The sequence below is a fragment of the Peromyscus eremicus genome, chromosome 9 (genome assembly GCF_949786415.1).
Source record: "Peromyscus eremicus chromosome 9, PerEre_H2_v1, whole genome shotgun sequence".
NCBI classification, from domain to species: Eukaryota; Metazoa; Chordata; class Mammalia; order Rodentia; family Cricetidae; genus Peromyscus; species Peromyscus eremicus.
In genome coordinates this window covers 16,531,407-16,544,459 of record NC_081425.1, presented here as the reverse complement: position 1 = coordinate 16,544,459, position 13,053 = coordinate 16,531,407, and positions in this window count along the sequence as shown.

Sequence of the window (13,053 nt, the reverse complement as noted above, 5' to 3'; positions counted from 1 at the left end):
CAATACAAACAATCTTGCCAATATCAATCACCATTAGACTCAAAAAATTCATATAAATCCTCAGAGCCTAGGCACTTATAACCACACATCTCCTGTTTGATATAATCTTTGAATCCTCTATGGCATTTAGCACTCTTGTCCTAAGCATGCTTGATCTCAAATCTTCTCAGAGCAAGGACTTGTAGTATCTCAACCAATTACAGGAGTATTTTTCTTTTATATACAACTTTCTCAGATGATGTAATTATTCTTAATTGAAGCTCATACTCATATTGGAATGAGTCAAGCATTCTTTCATCTCTAGAAGTCCCAAGGCTTCCCAAAACAAATTAGATGATGTTACAAATGTAACCTCTAGATTTCTATTTTGCAGGTTCATATTTTCACATGTGAATACATGTATGTTGCCTCCAATATTATAATGTGCAAATTCCAGCAACATGAATAAGCAGTTGACTCTTTATTTGCTATTCTTTGGTCAGTATATAAAACAAAATCCCATATTCATAAATGGTAGAATAAGTGATGATCTTTTTTTTTTTTTTTTAGTTTTTTTTTTTTTTTTTTTAATTTTTATTTTGCAATACAATTCAGTTCTACATATCAGCCACAGATTCCCTTGTTCTCCCCCCTCCCGCCCCCCTCGCCTTCCCCCCAGCCCGCCCCCCATTCCAATCTCCTCCAGGGCAAAGCCTTCCCCACAGACTGAGATCAACCTGGTGGACTCAGTCCAGGTAGGTCCAGTCCCCTCCTCCCATGCTGAGCCAAGGGACCCTGCATAGGCCCCAGGTTTCAAACAGCCAACTCATGCAATGAGCACAGGACCCGGTCCCACTGCCTGGATGCCTCCCAAACAGATCAGGCCAATCAACTGTCTCACCCACTCAGAGGGCCTGATCCAGTTGGTGACCCCTCAGCCATTGGTTCATATTTCATGTGTTTCCGTTTGTTTGGCTATTTGTCTCTGTGCTTTATCCGACCTTGGTCTCAACAATTCTCTCTCATATAAACCCTCCTCATTCTCGCTAATTGGACTCCCAGAGATCCACCTGGGGCCTAGTCATGGATCTCTGCCTCCAGGTCCATCAGTAGTTGGATGAGGTTTCTAGCACGACAATTAGGGTGTTTGGCCATCCCATCACCAGAGTAGGTCAGTTCGGATTGTCGCTCGACCATTGCCAGCAGTCTGTTGTGGGGGTATCTTTGTGGATTTCTGTGGGCCTCTCTAGCACTTTGTTTCTTCCTATTCTCATGTGGTCTTCATTTACCATGGTCTCCTATTCCTTGTTCTCCCTCTCTGTTTTTGATCCAGCTGGGATCTCCCACTCACCCAAGCTCTCTTTCCCTCGACCCTCGCCCTTCACTACCCCCACTCCTGTCCAGGCTGTTCATGTAGATCTCATTCCATTTCTCTGTCGTTGGGCGATCCCTGTGTCTTTCTTGGGGTCCTGTTTTCCAGGTAGCCTGCCTGGTGATGTGAGTAGCAGTCCAGTCATCCTTGTTCCACATCTAGTATCCTGTTATGAGTGAGTACATACCATGTTTGTCTTTCTGAGTCTGGGATACCTCACTCAGGATGATTTTTTCTAGATCCATCCATTTGTCTGCAAACCTCATGATGTCATTGTTTTTCTCTGCTGAGTAGTATTCCATTGTGTATATGTACCACAATTTGTTTATCCATTCTTCAGTTGAAGGGCATCTAGGTTGTTTCCATGTTCTGGCTATTACAAACAACGCTGATATGAACATAGCTGAACAAGTGCTCTTGTGGTGTGGTTGAGCATTCCTTGGGTATATGCCCAAGAGTGGTATAGCTGGATCTTGGGGGAGATGGATTCCCAATTTTCTAAGAAATCGCCATATTGATTTCCAAAGTGGTTGTACAAGCTTGCATTCCCACCAGCAGTGGAGGAGAGTTCCCCTAGCTCCACATCCTCTCCAGCATAAGGTGTCTTCAGTGTTTTTGATCTTAGCCATTCTGACAGGCGTAAGGTGGTATCTCAGAGTTGTTTTGATTTGCATTTCCCTGATGATTAGGGATGTTGAGCAATTCCTTATATGTCTTTCAGCCATTTGAGTTTCCTCTGTTGAGAATTCTCTGTTTAGTTCTATAGCCCATTTCTTAATTGGACTGTTGGGCATTTTGATGTCTAATTTCTTGAGTTCCTTATATATTCTGGATATCAGTCCTCTGTCAGATGTGGGATTGGTGAAGATCTTTTCCCATTCTGTAGGCTGTCGCTTTGCTTTGTTGACCGTATCCTTTGCCCTACAAAAGCTTCTCAGTTTCAAGAGGTCCCATTGATTGATTGTTTCTCTCAGTGTCTGTGCTACTGGTGTTCTATTTAGAAAGTGGTCTCCTATGCCAATGTGTTCAAGACTACTTCCTACTTTCTCTTCTAGCAGGTTCAGAGTAGCTGGATTTATGTTGAGGTCCTTGATCCACTTGGACTTAAGTTTTGTGCACGGTGATAGATATGGATCTATTTGCAGCCTTCTACATGTTGATATCCAGTTTTGCCAGCACCATTTGTTGAAGATGCTTTCTTTTTTCCATTGTGCACTTTTGGCTTCTTTGTCAAAAATTATTTGTTCATAGGTGTGCGGATTAATATCAGGGTCTTCAATTCGATTCCATTGGTCCACATGTCGGTTTTTATGCCAGTACCAAGCTGTTTTTATTACTGTAGCTCTATAGTACAGCTTGAAGTCAGGGATCGTGATGCCTCCAGAGGTTGTTTTATTGTACAGGATTCTTTTGGCTATCCTGGGTTTTTTTGTTTTTCCATATGAAGTTGAGTATTATTCTTTCCAGGTCTGTGAAGAATTGTGTTGGTATTTTGATGGGGATTGCATTGAATCTGTAGATTGCTTTTGGTAAGATTGCCATTTTTACTATGTTAGTTCTGCCTATCCATGAGCATGGGAGATCTTTCCATTTTCTGACATCTTCTTCAATTTCTTTTTTCAGGGACTTAAAGTTCTTGTCATATAGGTCCTTCACTTGCTTGGTTAGTATTACCCCAAGGTATTTTATGTCATTTGTGGCTATAGTAAAGGGTGATGTATCTCTGATTTCCTTCTCCGCTTTTTTGTCCATTGTATATAGGAGGGCTACTGATTTTTTGGAGTTGATCTTGTATCCTGCTATGTTGCTGAAGGTGTTTATAAGCTGTATCAGTTCCTTGGTGGAATCTTTGGGGTTGCTCAAGTATACTATCATGTCATCTGCAAATAGGGAAAGCTTGACTTCTTCCTTTCCAATTTGTATCCCCTTAATCTCCTTATGTTGTCTTATTGCTCTGGCTAGAACTTCAAGTACTATATTGAATAAGTATGGGGAGAGCGGACAGCCTTGCCTCGTTCCTGATTTTAGTGGAATTGCTTTGAGTTTCTCTCCATTTAATTCGATGTTGGCTGTTGGCTTGCTGTAAATTGCCTTTATTATGTTTAGGTATGTTCCCTGTATTCCTGATCGCTCCAAGGCCTTTATCATGAAGGGGTGTTGGATTTTGTCAAATGCCTTTTCAGCATCTAGTGAGATGATCATGTGGTTTTTTTCTTTGAGTTTGTTTATATGGTGTATCACATTGACAGACTTTCGTATGTTGAACCATCCTTGCATCCCTGGAATGAATCCTACTTGATCATGGTGGATAATTGTTTTGATGTGGTCTTGGAGTCTGTTTGCCAGTATTTTATTGAGTATTTTTGCATCAATGTTCATGAGGGAGATCGGTCTGTAGTTCTCTTTCTTTGTTGTATCCTTGTTTGGTTTGGGAATCAGGGTAATTGTAGCCTCATAGAAGGAGTTTGGTAATGTTCCTTCTGTTTCTATTGTATGGAACAATTTAGAGAGTATTGGTATTAACTCTTCTTTGAAGATCTGGTAGAATTCTGCACTGAAACCATCTGGTCCTGGGCTTTTTTTGGTTGGGAGACTTTTAATGACTGTTTCTATTTCGTTAGGGGTTATTGGACTATTTAAATAGTTTATCTGGTCTTGATTTAATTTAGGTATGTGGTACCTATCCAGAAAATTATCCATTTCTTTTAGGTTTTCCAGTTTTGTGGAATAGAGGTTTTTGAAGTATGACCTGATGATTCTCTGGATTTCCTCAATGTCTGTTGTTATGTCCCCCTTTTCATTTCTGATTTTGTTGATTTGGATGCTCTCTCTCTGTCTTTTGGTTAGTTTGGATAAGGGCTTGTCTATCTTGTTGATTTTCTCAAAGAACCAACTCTTTGTTTCATTAATTTTTTGTATTGTTCTCTTTGTTTCTATTTTATTGATTTCAGCTCTCACTTTGATAATTTCCTGGCATCTATTTTTCCTGGGAGACTTTGCTTCTTCTTGTTCTAGAACTTTCAGGTGTGCTGTTAAGTCACTAGTGTGAGATTTCTCCAGCTTATTTATGTGGGCGTTTAGTGCTATGAATTTCCCTCTTAGTACTGCTTTCATAGTGTCCCATAGGTTTGGATATGTGGTGTCTTCATTTTCGTTGATCTCTAGGAAGTCTTTAATTTCTTTCTTTATTTCTTCCTTAACCCATTGGTGATTCAGGTGGGTATTGTTCAGTTTCCATGAGATTGTAGGTTTTCTGTAGTTTTTGTTGTTGTTGAAATCCAACTTTAGACCATGGTGGTCTGATAGAACACAGGAGGTTATTCTAATTGTTTTGTATCTGTTTAGATTTGCTTTGTGACCAAGTATGTGGTCAATTTTAGAGAAGGTTCCATGGGGTGCTGAGAAGAAGGTATATTCTTTTTTGTTAGGATGGAATGTTCTGTAGATGTCGATTAAGTCCATTTGAGTCATGACATCAATTAAGTCCTTTATTTCTCTGTTAAGTTTCGATTTGGGGGATCTGTCCAGTGGTGAAAGTGGGGTGTTGAGGTCTCCCACTATTAATGTGTGGGGTTTTATATGTGATTTAAGCTTTAATAATGTTTCTTTTACATATGTGGGTGCCCTTGTGTTTGGGGCATAAATGTTCAGAATTGAGACTTCATCTTGGTGGATCTTTCCTGTGATGAGTATGTAATGCCCTTCTTGATCTCTTTTGATTGATTTTAGTTTGAAGTCTATTTTGCTGGATATCAGGATGGCTACACCCACTTGTTTCTTAAGACTGTTTGATTGGAAAGTCTTTTCCCAGCCTTTTATTTTTAGGTAGTGTCTATCTTTGAATTTGAGATGTGTTTCTTGTATGCAGCAGAAAGATGGGTCCTGCTTTCGTATCCATTCTGTAAGCCTATGTCTTTTTATAGGTGAATTAAGTCCATTGATATTGAGGGATATTAATGTCCAGTGATTGTTCATTCCTGTTATTTTTTGGTGGTGATGTGTGTGTACTTTTCTTCGTTGGGGTCTACTGCTGTGGCTTTATCTATTGCCTGTGTTTTCGAGGTTGTATCTGACTTCCTTAGGTTGGAATTTTCCTTCTAGTGCTTTCTGTAGGGCTGGGTTTGTGGATAAATATTGTTTAAATCTGGCTTTGTCATGGAATGTCTTGTTCACTCCATCTATGACGATTGAAAGTTTTGCTGGGTATATTAGTCTAGGCTGACATCCATGGTCTCTTAATGTCTGCATTACATCTGTCCAGGACCTTCTGGCTTTCAAAGTCTCCATTGAGAAATCGGGTGTTATTCTGATAGGTTTGCCTTTATATGTCACTTGGCCTTTTTCCTTTGCTGCTCTTAATATTCTTTCTTTATTCTGTACGTTTAATTGTTTAATTATTATGTGGCGAGGGGACTTTTTTTGGGGGTCTAGTCTGTTTGGTGTTCTATAGGCTTCCTGTATCTTCATAGGCATTTCCTTCTTTAAGTTGGGAAAGTTTTCTTCTATGATCTTGTTGAATATATTTTCTGTGCCCTTGAGTTGGTATTCTTCTCCTTCTTCTACCCCTATTATTCGTAGGTTTGGTCTTTTCATGGTGTCCCAAATTTCTTGGACATTTTGGTTCATGACTTTGTTGACTTTAGTGTTTTCTTTGACTGATGAATCTATTTCTTCTATTGTATCTTCAACGCTAGAGATCCTCTCTTCCATCTCTTGCATTCTGTTGATTATACTTGCATCTGAAGTTCCCAATCGTTTTCTCAGGTTTTCTATTTCCAGCATTCCCTCTGTTTGTGTCTTCTTCATTTTTTCTATTTCCTTTTTCAGGTCTTGGACTGTTTCCTTCATTTGTTTCATTGATTTTTCTTGATTTTCTTTCAGTATTTTATTGTTCTCTTCCAGGACTTTATTGATTTCTTCTAATTTGTTTGCCCTTTCCTCTAGTTGTTTACAGCGTTCTTCACATTTTTTTGTCTTTTCCTCTACACGAGCCTCTAGCTTCTTCATGATGACATTCATAAGGCTATTTTCTTCTGCTTCTTCCAATTTCTGATGTTCAGGTCTAGGTGTTGGAGGAGGGCTAGGGCCTGGTGATGGTGTATTACTATTCATTTTGTTGTATGTGTTTCTGCCTTGACGTCTGCCCATCTCCTTGTGGTTCGTTCCTGGCCTTATCCGCACACTTGGTTCAGAGCTGACAGATTCAGGAAGTCTCTCTCTCTTGTCCAGATGGGAGCTCTCTTGTCCAAATTGGAAGTCCGGGGCAGGATGGAAGCTCTTGTTCAGAAGGGAAGTCCGGGGGAGGATGGGTGCTCTCCTCTCTCTCTCTCTCTCTCTCTCTCTCCTCCAGATGGGAAATCCACGGCAAGATGGGAGCTGGGGGCCAGCCTCTAAGTCTCAAGAAGAGGCTTGGGGCTCAGGCGGATGGGCGTGGGGGCAGGGCGTGGAGACTGCAGGGTCTGCCAGGGGTCTTGGAGAAGGAGATCCTTCCCGGTGGGGCTAGAAGGGCACCTGCCCGGGGACCAGAACCTGGGCCCAAGTTGGGCAGGTCTTCCCCGGAGTGGCTGGTGCCCAGGGATGGGGTCGGGGGCAAGCTAGGGCACTCACCTGTGCTTCAGAAGGGAAGTCCTGGGCAAGATGGGAGCTGGGGGGCCTGGCCTCTAAGTCTCAGGCAGAGGCTTGGGGCTCAGGCGGATGGGCGTGGGGGCAGGGCGTGGAGACTGCAGGGTCTGCCAGGGGTCTTGGAGAGGGGGATCCTTCCCAGTGGGGCTAGAAGGGCACCTGCCCGGGGAGCAGTACCTGGGCCCAAGTTGGGCAGGTCTTCCCCGGAGTGGCTGGTGCCCAGGGATGGGGTCGGGGGCAAGCTAGGGCACTCACCTGTGCTTCAGAAGGGAAGTCCTGGGCAAGATGGGAGCTGGGGGCTGGCCTCTAAGTCTCAGGAAGAGGCTTGGGGCTCAGGCAGATGGGCGTGGGGGCAGGGCGTGGAGACTGCAGGGTCTGCCAGGGGTCTTGGAGAAGGGGATCCTTCCCGGTTGGGGTAGAAGGGCACCTGCCCGGGGTCCAGAACCTGGGCCCAAGTTGGGCAGGTCTTCCCCGGAGTGGCTGGTGCCCAGGGATGGGGTCGGGGGCAAGCTAGGGCACTCACCTGTGCTTCAGAAGGGAAGTCCTGGGCAAGATGGGAGCTGGGGGCCGGCCTCTAAGTCTCAGGAAGAGGCTTGGGGCTCAGGCAGATGGGCGTGGGGGCAGGGCGTGGAGACTGCAGGGTCTGCCAGGGGTCTTGGAGAAGGGGATCCTTCCCGGTTGGGGTAGAAGGGCACCTGCCCGGGGTCCAGAACCTGGGCCCAAGTTGGGCAGGTCTTCCCCGGAGTGGCTGGTGCCCAGGGATGGGGTCGGGGGCAAGCTAGGGCACTCACCTGTGCTTCAGAAGGGAAGTCCTGGGCAAGATCAGTGATGATCTTTTTAACGTTTCTCTATAGAGACAAAGATAAAATTTAGTTACTAAGGAATGACTATTTCATAATATAAATTAATTAATATGTAATTATTCCCTCTTCCATAGTGGCAAAATATCATGCAACTTCTGTAGCTAGCTATGATTTCAAGAATTATAGATAATTGGGGAACTTCAAGGGTGAGATAGAAATGAAATCAAGGAAAAACAGTTAAATATAAGATCTGCATAAGTTTGAATTTAGATTTAGAGAATATTTTGATAAAATAATATAAAAGTCACTTAAATAATGAGATCAATAATCAAACAAAGGTATTTCTATCACTTTATACATAATTTGTTTTAATGTAAATGAATTATTCAGCCAGCAAACTTTCATAATCCTGCTTTCTTAACATTGTTATTAACAAAGTCATCCTTTGCCAAATATTTATTGATCTTACAAAAGTGTCAGACACTGGATTTGCAGACATTTTAAGAAAAGATTTAGATTTATATGGATTCATTATGGATCTTTGAAGTATCAAATTCAATTAAAATGAAAATGAGCAAGGGCTGTCTAGTATGAAAATCAAATGCATATGAATGACTTTGATTCAGTCAGATATTCATAGAAAAGACATCTTTGCACTGCAGAAAAGAAATATGAAATGTTGATGAAGTTTGAGCTAGAGATCCAAAGCATACTACATTTAAATATCAGGTTATCATTATATCACCATTCATGAAGAAATTTAAAGGAACAGATGTACATAACTGATTTGAAAAATATCAAAAAATCCTGTTTTTTTTTCTCTTTTCTGAATAATAGGTAGAGATAAAAAAAAAAAACCTGGGATTCAGGAGATGATATGATCTGGAGCTTCATCCCACCTGTAAATCTCAGTTGTTCCATAGAAAAGAAAACATAGCCTTAAGGCATGTATTCCTATAAAATAGTAATTTTATTTTAAAATTTCTTTTTCCGTGTATATTGAACATGGTTTTTCATATCCACTTACACCTTAGCAATATGCAGCAGACAACCACTGCTGCTATTATTTTTAATTTTATTTATTAAATTTTTGCTCAAGAATTTTGTACATGTTTCAGTGTATTTTAATCATATCTACTTCATATTCACCTAATCCTTGTCCTCTAGAAGTCCTCTCCATCTTCCAACTTCATGTTCTCTACTTTTCTTCCTTTTTCAACTCACTACCTGTGATTCTTAATTATTGTAACAAATGCTGCAGTGAACATCAATTCAGATGTCTTTTTGACATAGTGATATCAGCTTAGTTGTGTATAGCATGCATCATTTTACGACATTTTATCTGAAAAACGTGATCAGCCTCCATATCTGTCTTTTGAAACTCTTTAGCTCTATATCAGTTATTTCTGAACACAGGGACTGCACCAAGTGTAGGTATCAGGGCAGTAAGATCCATGCTGTAAAGTTTAATTCTTTAAACATTTCATGAGTTTTTTAACACACATGGGATGCATGTGATAGCATATTTTTGCAATTGTGACTTATGCATGAGGTCAGAGGTCAGCTTTATTGAGTTATTTCTCTCCTGTCTTTACATGGGTGCAAGAGATTAAACTCAGGTTATCAGGAGTGTGAGGTAATTCTTTGCTGAGTCATCTCACAAGCACTGAATTTTAAAGAAGATTTAAGAACATTTATGAGTAAGATAGTAAAGTTATAAGATAAGGTATTTTTCCCCTCCTAAATCTCAGTTGGAATTATTTTATGGGGTATTTATCCCCATGGTCCTACACAAATAAAACAAACAAACAAACAAACAGAAGCACATAGGTCAGGGGAGCTCCCAAACCATAGTGTAAGTGGTATGAAAATGACATCAAGAACTTTTGAATATGCAGCACCACTTAGGTGACAGACTGTCTAGCCCAGTAGCTTCTCTCTCTCATGCCCAGAAATGAGGTCATGCTGCACTGTACTCTCTCTATGGAAGAGAATTGATGGAAGAACACAATGAGCTGTAATTGTACAGCCGCTCTTCTCATAGAATAGTAAGATAAGTTTATGGTTTTGTCTAGTGCCTGCCTCCAAGCCCCTTAGCATACATGCTAAGACAAGCTAAGTTATATGGTGTGAAGCACCAATGTATACTGTAAACTGTAAAAGTCAGAACTGCGGTCATATATCATGAACCCCAATAAAACTTATCTGGGGATCAGAGGAGAGAGCCAGCCACTAGATTAGACAGACAAAGAGGCCAGACAGTGGTGGCACATACCCTTAATCCTATCACTTGGGAGGCAGAGATCCATCTGGATCTCTGTGAGTTCAAGGTGACACTGGGAACAGAGTCAGGCAGTGGTGGCACACGCCTTTAATCCCAGCACTTGAGATCTCATGCCTTTGCTTGGAAAGTACACACACCTTTAATCCCAGGAAGTGATGTGGCTGAGTGGAGAAAAAGGCATGAGAAGATAGGAACTCAGTAACAGTTCAACTGAGACACTCAGGGGTGAGGAATCAAAGGCTTTCAGTCTGAGGATTTGTGGAAACAGGATCGACTGAGGACTTGGCAAAGTGAGGTTGGCTGTGGATTGTTCTGCTTCTCTGTTCTTTCAGTTTTCATCCCAATATCTGGTTCCAGGTTTTTGTTAATAAGACTTTTTAAGATTTTTGTTACACTGAACACCCTTTGATCCCTTTGAGTCTGCTCTCTCTTGAGGACCTCTGTAGTTGGAAGTTTTTCTGTTTCCCGGCCGGCCAGCGGTCAGGACAAATGTCTCCCACTCGTGTCCCCCAAGTAAACACACAGAGGCTTATATTAATTATAACTGCTCAGCCATTAGCTCAGACTTATTACTGACTAGCTCTTACACTTAAATTAACCCATAATTCTTACTTATATTTAGCCATGTGGCTTGGTACCTTTTCTCAGTTCTACCTTGTCATCTTGCTTCCTCTGTGTCTGGCTGGTGACTCCTGACTCAGCCCTTCCTCTTCCCAGAATTCTTTTTGTCTGATTGTCCCACCTATACTTCCTACCTGGCTACTTGCCAATCAGCATTTTATTAAACCAGTGTACAACAGCATTATCCCACAGCATACTTCCATTATTGCTTCATTAGTGACTACCTCACCGAATGCTGTCCCATTCCAAGGCTTGACTTAATGCAATTGGTGTTCATGAGGTCTTTCTTAATGAAGCTACTTCTGAAGGGTAACCACATTGCTAGCTCCTTTTTACCTTCCAATATTTGGGTGCTGATATATTGCATGACAACAATATAAGCTAAGAGTAATTGTTCTACCTACACTGCTTTCATTTTTTATTTGCCTTCAGTCTAATGCCACCTCACAACTGTTAGTGTTATAGTACTCATAAAACAGTCCACAACCATGAGGACTTTTTCCTCCTGCCAGGGTTCTGATGGCTATTCTCTTCCCCTCTGGACATTTTGGCCCATTGAAGGATCTGCCTTCCCACTTCTGTTCATACTGGCCTCAGGCCCTGGATAGGATCTCATCTTCAATTGCTTCCTCTAGTGTTATTTTTTTGGCTTGTATCATGATGATCCTCCTGTGTTTCCTGCTTCAGCTTACCCATTTTACCTCCAGAAGATCTCTGTTCCTACATTTCAGGTTGAGATCTTTGTTTCCACAGGGAACCTCTGCCTTCAGCCTCTCAGACCTTTGTTCATCTGTCCAGGGTCCTGATGCCACATGCAGGTCATCTAGTACATTCAGGCTTTCACCTTCAGGCTCAATCTCCTAATCTGCAGACTGAATCTAAGCTCCATTAGGTAGGCTGTTCTGCTGTCCCTTAATCTTGATTGCCTCACCCGGATGTCTGGCCCTGTCAGCCTCTGGCTTCCCTCTCCTCTCTTCTTCATCTTGCTCTCCTCCAGTCCTTAAGCTGTGTACTTGGTCCTGGCACTCGCTCTTGGCGGATCCTCCCTGATCCACTTCCCATTGACCACAGATGCTTCAAAGCTTCAGTGCTGCTTGAGGAACTCCCATTCTTCTTTGCCGTGGCCAAATAGCTCTTCCTGACACTGGTCTGTTACTCCTGGTACTCACCATCTCAAGAACTATAAAGTCTTTAGAGAGCTTCATCTTCTTCTTTCCTTCCCTTTTTCCCTCAAGGTCCACCCACTCACCCATCTCATCCTCTGAAACTTATCTTTCCTGTCTTCTCTGACCCTTTCCCATGCTCTAATACACCTGGAGGCTCAAATATAACCTCAATTCCCTTTTCATATTCCCAAGACCCCTCCCCACCTTCCAGCCACATATCCTATTTTCTTTTTTTTTTTTTTTTAACAGTTTTCTTGACCTTCAGGACTTCTCTTAAATTTTCCTACTTTTCCTTTTTTAAAAGGCAGAGTTTATCTGTCTGCATGATGTCCACGCTACTTGCAAGCTACTGATTTCTCTGGACCTGGCTTGATTCCCACCATGGTCATACTTTAAAAGTAAAGCTGCCAGTGGCTTTCTCTTTGCTATGGGCTCTAGATTCTCACAAAATTAGCCAGGTGTGGGGAGGAATGAGTGGACCCTGTTCCTGAGGGTTCCTTAGAACATAGCTCTCCTTGTAGGCTCACTGAGAGATGGCTGCCTCCCAGGCTGTTTCACCAACAGAACATTTTTAAGCTCTCAGAGATTTTACTTCTGTCCTTTCCTACACCTTATGTCTCAGATAAAAACAAAACAAAACAAACCAAAACAAAACACAAAATTCAAAACAATTTTGGGGCCCCAGTTGCTAACTCATCGGTTGTGGCCTTTCTCCTTCCCATTCTCCTCCCCCAATATCTGTGTGAGGTAAGTTCATCACAAACAGACTTATACCAGGGCGAAATTGCCTTTCTAGTTTGGCTAAAGCCAGAAACTCACTCTGGCTTACCAACAAGCTTTCTTTTCCCTCTCTGTAGCTTGAGTTTCTCCCTCCTAGACCACTGTTACACATCTGAGGCACAGGGATCTGTACCCACCACACTTTCCCTGAAGGCAACCATAAGACTCCCTGACAAGAGCCCCAAAACTTAGAAAAAATGATAACAATAAGTAAATAAATAAATAAATAAATAAATAAATATCCCATTAATGTAAAAAGACTATTTTCATCGTAGATGGGAAGAATTACACTCATATCATTAAGATGCTTTTATATTCAAAACATTATTAGAATTTTTCTTGATATATTTATGAAAGTTAAGATGATGTTCATCTCAATTTTATTAAGATTACTTTAGAACAAGGTATTTTGTGTTTATATTAATC